This window comes from Tetrao urogallus, assembly GCF_951394365.1.
Source record: "Tetrao urogallus genome assembly, chromosome: 2".
Taxonomy (NCBI): Eukaryota; Metazoa; Chordata; class Aves; order Galliformes; family Phasianidae; genus Tetrao; species Tetrao urogallus.
The window spans coordinates 106,085,441-106,091,642 of NC_136814.1; positions in this window are offsets into that span (position 1 = coordinate 106,085,441).

Here is a 6,202-nt window from a genome sequence, read left to right on the forward strand (position 1 = left end):
ATAATAGGATAGAATAGTATCCTCCCTCACTCTCTCTGCTTTGCAAAGCTCTTGGAACATCACCGATGATCTGTGCTATAGGACATCTCCTCATCCTGCCCCAGGACCGATGGGAAGGGGTCTATGGGGGACCTACACCCCTCTACCACTGCAACTGCAGCTGGACGAGAAAGCACAGAGTGCAGAAAAGAGCATTAGACACCAATGGTTGGGCTGTGGGATCCTCCAAACCTGGAGGTGAAACAACCCCTGGTGTCTCAGCTGTTTCTTTATCACACGTATGCTCTGCCACTGCCTTTCACACAGAACCACAGGCAGCTTTGCCCCTCATGGAGGAAGATGCAGTTTTGCTAAGACATCAGAAGTAACCCTCCAAATCAGCATTACTGGGAGCAGACAACCATGGTTACATTGACCAGTCCAGCAAACCACATCCCACCATCTCCATCTTCACAGCCTTGCTGCTGGGCCTCCCGAGTCCTATGCGAGCAGATCCAAGAGCTAAATTGGGATTAAACAGGCTTGTCCACTTGTTTTTATTAATGATAAGGCATGCTGCAAATAAATACAGCTGAAATAGAAACGGCTTCTGTGGATCTTTTATGCTGGAACAAACAGGGAAGGAGATTTCCAGCGTGTCTGCTAAACATTTGTGCATTTCATTATCACCCAAGGCCAAAGAGTCAAGTATTGTAGCTCAATTTAGAAAGGAACTGCGTATTTTTATGGCCAGTAACAACACGTGACCAAGCCCAGGGTGAACATAACAAAGTAGAGACAGAAAGTTGCACTTCCTCTGCACTGGATATCATGGCCTCTATTATTCACATGTTGAATTTGTTCCCTGCCACACCTGTGACAAATGGAAGGGGCAGACACTCACCTGGCTTCGCAGTTCCAGGTGCTTCTGCCACAAAGAGCCGGGGGAAGAAACAACTTGCAATGCTTCCTTCCTTAAAGCAAATGGGGCTTGGGTGTCTCCGTAGCCCTGAGAGAGACCTTGAGCCCCATGGGCAGCAAAGGTGTGAGTGACTGGGGATCTCACACTCTGTGATCCTTTGCTGATCTGCAGCACTGGTATTGCTACCCAAACAGCTCACTTACCAGGGGGCAGTGAAGCTTCCCAGCAAGAGCATGCTGTTTATTTTGTGCAGGTATCGGGTTCTGCAAGGTGTTTTACAAGATAAGAGGTAATCCTTGCCTCAGGCAGAGTACGAGCTCTCTGGATGGCCCAGACAAGGGCTTAAAGAGGTGCTTAATAATATATATTTCGCAGGACAACCAGGAGGGTCCTTTCATTTCTTCCCCACGTGCCAACCAGTCTTCGTGAAGACCCTTGACATGGCCTTTCCATTCCTCATACAGAAAGACCCAGACCTCCATTATCTGTCTGTGCTATTTCTACCCTACACAGGTCTTGGTCCTGTCACTTCATCCACATCCTTGACCTAAAAATTCCACCTGTGCAGCTAATGCTCTTATATTGGTGCAGAGGTGTTCATTAACTCCCTGCCTATAAGTGGTTGGAGGCTCTGGATGGAAAGTTTCTGGTGTTTTTCAGTTGTCCACCTTGTAAATGTGGAAATATTCCCCTGGCCAAAGCGTAGCACCTTCTCCAGGTGACAGCTGTGTGCTGGGACAGGTTAGCAAAGTGGAAAGTGTGTCTGGAAACTTGGAGCCTGGGCCAGGGCTGAGAAAGACATGGAAAAATCAGCAGGTGCCCAAAGAGGGAGGTGGGAGAAAGAGAGAAGGCAAAGGAGAGCCAGTGGGAGGGCAGGGCTGCATAGGACATACGGAATCAGGTGGCTTCCCTGATGTCTAACAAGCTGCAAGCTCCGGATGAGGCCTTTCCCATAACCCAGGCATTCACAGCAATATGGATTTTCTGATGTCTGATGAAAGATTAAGTGCAGCATGCACTGCAGTCTTTCCCAAAAGTCTTTGGGAAGTTGAGTTAGAATCATAAAATCATAGAATGGCACGGGTTGAAAAGGACCTAAAGATCATCTAGTTTCAAACCCCCTGCCACGGAGGTTTGGCAGAGCAGGACAGAAAGGAGGTTAGCAGAAATGGACAAGCAGAGGAGGGAGAAGGAAGATGAGGGAAAGAAGGACCTCTCCCAGGGTGACAAAGGAGCAGTACCCCGAGGATCCAAGCTTTGCAGGTGATCAGAGACCGCCACATTGCTTCCAAACAGTGAGGCAGGGTTGCCAAGAAGGCAGGTGGTGGGGAACCCTCACCTCACTCTGTTTTACCTCCACCTACTCAGGATGGAGCAGATAACTCCCAGTAAGCAATGCAGAGCAAGCAAAGGCATCAATGCCTTGCTCAGCTGTACTTTGGTCTCTGTATTGCTCCACTAAGGAGAATATTTACCCTTTTAATTTCCAGGAGGGCCCACTCAGCTGTAAGCCCAGTGCTTACAGCCCAAGGACCCCATCTGGCTTGCTTCCCCAAGAAGACTCAGTTCAGAGCATCCCCCAGGGCTGGTGATGCTCAGGGCTGGATCTGAAAGATGTGGGTGGCCTGCCTCTAACCAAAGGACAGGGGAAGCCATGTGGCATTGCCAGGCCATTTTGGTGAGAGTAGAGATGTGGTACTGATGCAAAGCAGAGGCCGAATCCCCTAAAAATCTGCCCAAGGAAAGGCTTTTCCAGCTTCACAAACATGCAGAAACAGCCTCAGTGAGGAAGGACATCAGGAAAAGGTCCTGAGGAAGCACTCTTCTTTACACTCAGGACCCTATGTCACCAAATTCCTTATTCTTTTCCCCCAGAACTCTTCCTGCACCCTTTCTCTGTTCTTCTCGTGGCATCCACACTCACCCAGCCCTGGAGATAGGCTTTGCTGAGACCCACCAAGGGTGCTGCCAGATGTCCCTTCTCCAAAGTTTCCTTCCCAACAATCAGCTCAAGGTGACTCCCAGTTAAAATTAGCAGCTTGTTCAGCATAGGGGAGAAGGGCCGGCCAACTTCCCACAGCTTGCTCCAGCACGAGCCTGAGAGTGAGCTTATGGTGCTGGGAGCTGGAACCAGGGCATCCAGCTTCCCATCCAGCCTGTGCTTTTGCTCATAAGGAGTCACAGCCAACCTCTCAGCCATAAGACTGTGCTCCAGAGCAAAGCAGGAGGAAGGATGGTGTTCCTGGAGCATCCTCTGGTTCCCACCACTGTTTTCTGCATGCTAGTTGTCACCCCACTTGCACCCAAGCCAGGCATTTCACTCATCCTAATTGTCTCTGTGATAGCAAGAGAGTTCCCTCAGCCTTTCAAATCTATATTTAACTCGTCCTCACCTGATCCCTCTTCCTGGTCTCCTTATCTTTCTTTTCTCCTCATTTATTTATATATTTTCCAGGGCAGGCTGAAGCCACGGGGTGGAGATAGCAGAAAGGCAGCCATGGGCAGTGGGGTGGTCAGACCTCTGCCCTGGGTTGGGGATGCTCAGGGGTGTGATGCTCGGTCTGCCAGCAAAGGGCTTGGCTGGTAAATGGAGTCATGACCTTGATCCTACCTTGCTACTCAGCCCAAGGAAACATCTGCCCTTGCAGCAGGAACCATCAGGTTTCTTGTCCTTCTTGCAATAAAATCTGGTCCCGGGGAAGTAGAGCATCTTTGTTTCCCTAATGTACAAGCTAGGGCATCTCTTGCAAGCTAAACTCAGCCCTGAACTCAAATGTCAGTGCATGAGCCACTGGTAGTTGATGTGGGCAACAGAGCGATGGCACTTAGGGCAGTCAGAGACATGGGTTAGTGGGAAATACTGGCTGGTTGGACTGGATGCTATTCGAGGTCTTCTCCAACCTGAATGACTCTGTGATTCCAGGAAATCACGTGCCCTTAGCTAGGAGAAATGAATGAGCACAGTGGGTTCACTTTTGTATTGGGCAGTTGTAAAGGAAAATTTCTGTGACAGCAGTGTTTAAGAGGAGATTCTTCAAAAATAAGAGAAGTCTCTGTGGTTAATAAAAGGCTGGGAAGAGCTGCTCTGAACGAGCAGAGCATCATCAACTGAGTCTGGACAGCAGGGCTCTGGGGGCACCATCCTTCCCAGCCCTTGTCCTCCTGGTAGCACAGCTGAACCCCACACACATTGCCTGGCTTCTGGCCATGCAGGTGTGGCGTGCCTTGCCAGGAAGGTGGAGATGTGTTGAGTTTCCTGTGACCTTCAAGGAAATTGTCAATGGAGAAGAGAGAGCCCATGGATGTCCTTTCTGAGGGAAAGACTGTGGCACGAATACAGTCCCTGTCAGATGCCACAAAAGCTGAAGTTCAGCCTGCAGGAGATGCCCTGCAGGAAGGTCTGAACCTTTACTGCTTCTGGATTTAGGCACTGTGATGCCACATCTCCACAAAGGGTCAGCAGGCAGTAACACGGAGGTGGGCTGTGGTTCCCAGCTGGCAGTGAAGTCAGAGTGAGGCAAACAACAAATGCAATACAGAGGGTCATTCTTTGGGGAAGGTTTGGTGCACATAGATGTGGGTCAGCTCACAGGGAAATGGGAGTTGAGTGAACATAGCCATCCTGGTGTGCTCTTGTGAAGAAGAAAGGCAGAACATAGAGTAGCTCCAAGACATAGGGGTAAATTTGGGGGCATGTGCTCTTGCAAACTGAGGGATGTTCAGCTGCTCTGAAGAGGGAAGTGTGAGAGCCTTTGCCCCACATTTCCTTCTCCAGAGCTATCCTGCAGAGCAACTGGCCTATGCTATCCAGGAGGTCAGATATGAGCACCACAACAAGCCTTTCTACATTGGAAACTGGAGCCTGCTGCACATCACGTATGATCCAACCTTCCACCTCCACCAGAAATTTGCCTTTGCAAATTTCATCTAATGACCTCTACCCTCGCCATCGTCAACCAAAGGCTCTGATGGCCTCCCCTCTGCAGCACAAACCCCATTAAGGTTGTGCTGGGTGGTGATGACTCTTCTGTACATTGAACTTTTGAGCACACTCATTATGGCCGTGCTGGTAAACAGAAAAAGTGCTGGGCTCGTCCTCTGACCCTGAGGCCAGCTGGTCTGGTTTGGTCATGTCTATACTATTAAAAGCTCTCAGCCTCAAGAACAGAGTGGACACATCCAAAATATGTTTTGGCAATGGTGCCTGGTGTGTGCTGTCTCCACACTCATTCCCAAGGATTGTTCAGATCAGGGCTTGTTGACTTGGGCCAAGCTGATGATGGCAGTGTGCAAAGTATTTAACAGTGTGGATGATCCAATTGCCAGCTGTACTGAGTTGACTGGTATAGATAAACCAGCTAAGCCCAGTTTTGCTGGAAGTCACCAATGTTGTCTTTCATCTGGTGAACTGAGTCAGCACAGTCTATGGGCCAGCACTGCAGAGGGGGTTACTCAGCCCACTGGACAGACTGGGACAAAGCACCTCTGTTCCCTATAGGCTGAGAACCATTTTTCCAAGGTGTTCAGGTGCTCATATAGGTCCCCATCCCTGGATCTCTGTGCTGACTGTATCTCCAGATCCTGTCTCCCTGAGCTGGACAAGATCGCTGCACAGCTCATGTCGCACCATAGGTGGTCCTCCAGCCCCACCGCATGGTCGCTTCCCTCTGATAACTCTGGGGTCTGAAAGGTCAACCCAAGGGCAGTGAGTGGACATGTATCAACCAGCTTCGACATGCTGCACTCCAGGAGTAGCTGTGTTTAGAGCCAGCAACTCTCTGATCTTCAATAACCTGGCAGCAGCTTGTAAACACTGAGCTTGATGTGATAGCATCCTCAGTGAGTAATTTACACCCTTCCCCCCAGTCTTGCATCCCTCTTTTCACTCACACAGCATTGGAAGCCTGAGAGAGATGCATGCTTGGAGCTGAAATCACTGAGAGCAGCTCAGCTATGGTGGGTTGGGGAGTCAATGCAAGCTGAAGGGGTGGGAGCATTGATGTGTGCATGTCTGCCCTATATGCACAGCCTTGTATGTGTGGTAAAGAGCCCAGAAAAGGGGAGATCTCTCCATCCTTCAGGAAATGTGACGGTTTTGGGGTTGTCTGCAGGGGATATCAGTGGAAAGAAACCCTAATGAAGCAAAAATCAAGTCCCAGGTCTGCTGGGACATACTCCCAAAGAGAAGAGAAAGTCAGCAGGTTGATTTATGCATTGACACAGTTTCTTTCTTAAGTATTTGATCTAAAAAAGTGGGATACCTTAAATCCTTCACCTTGTACCTACACTACCCCCATCCCA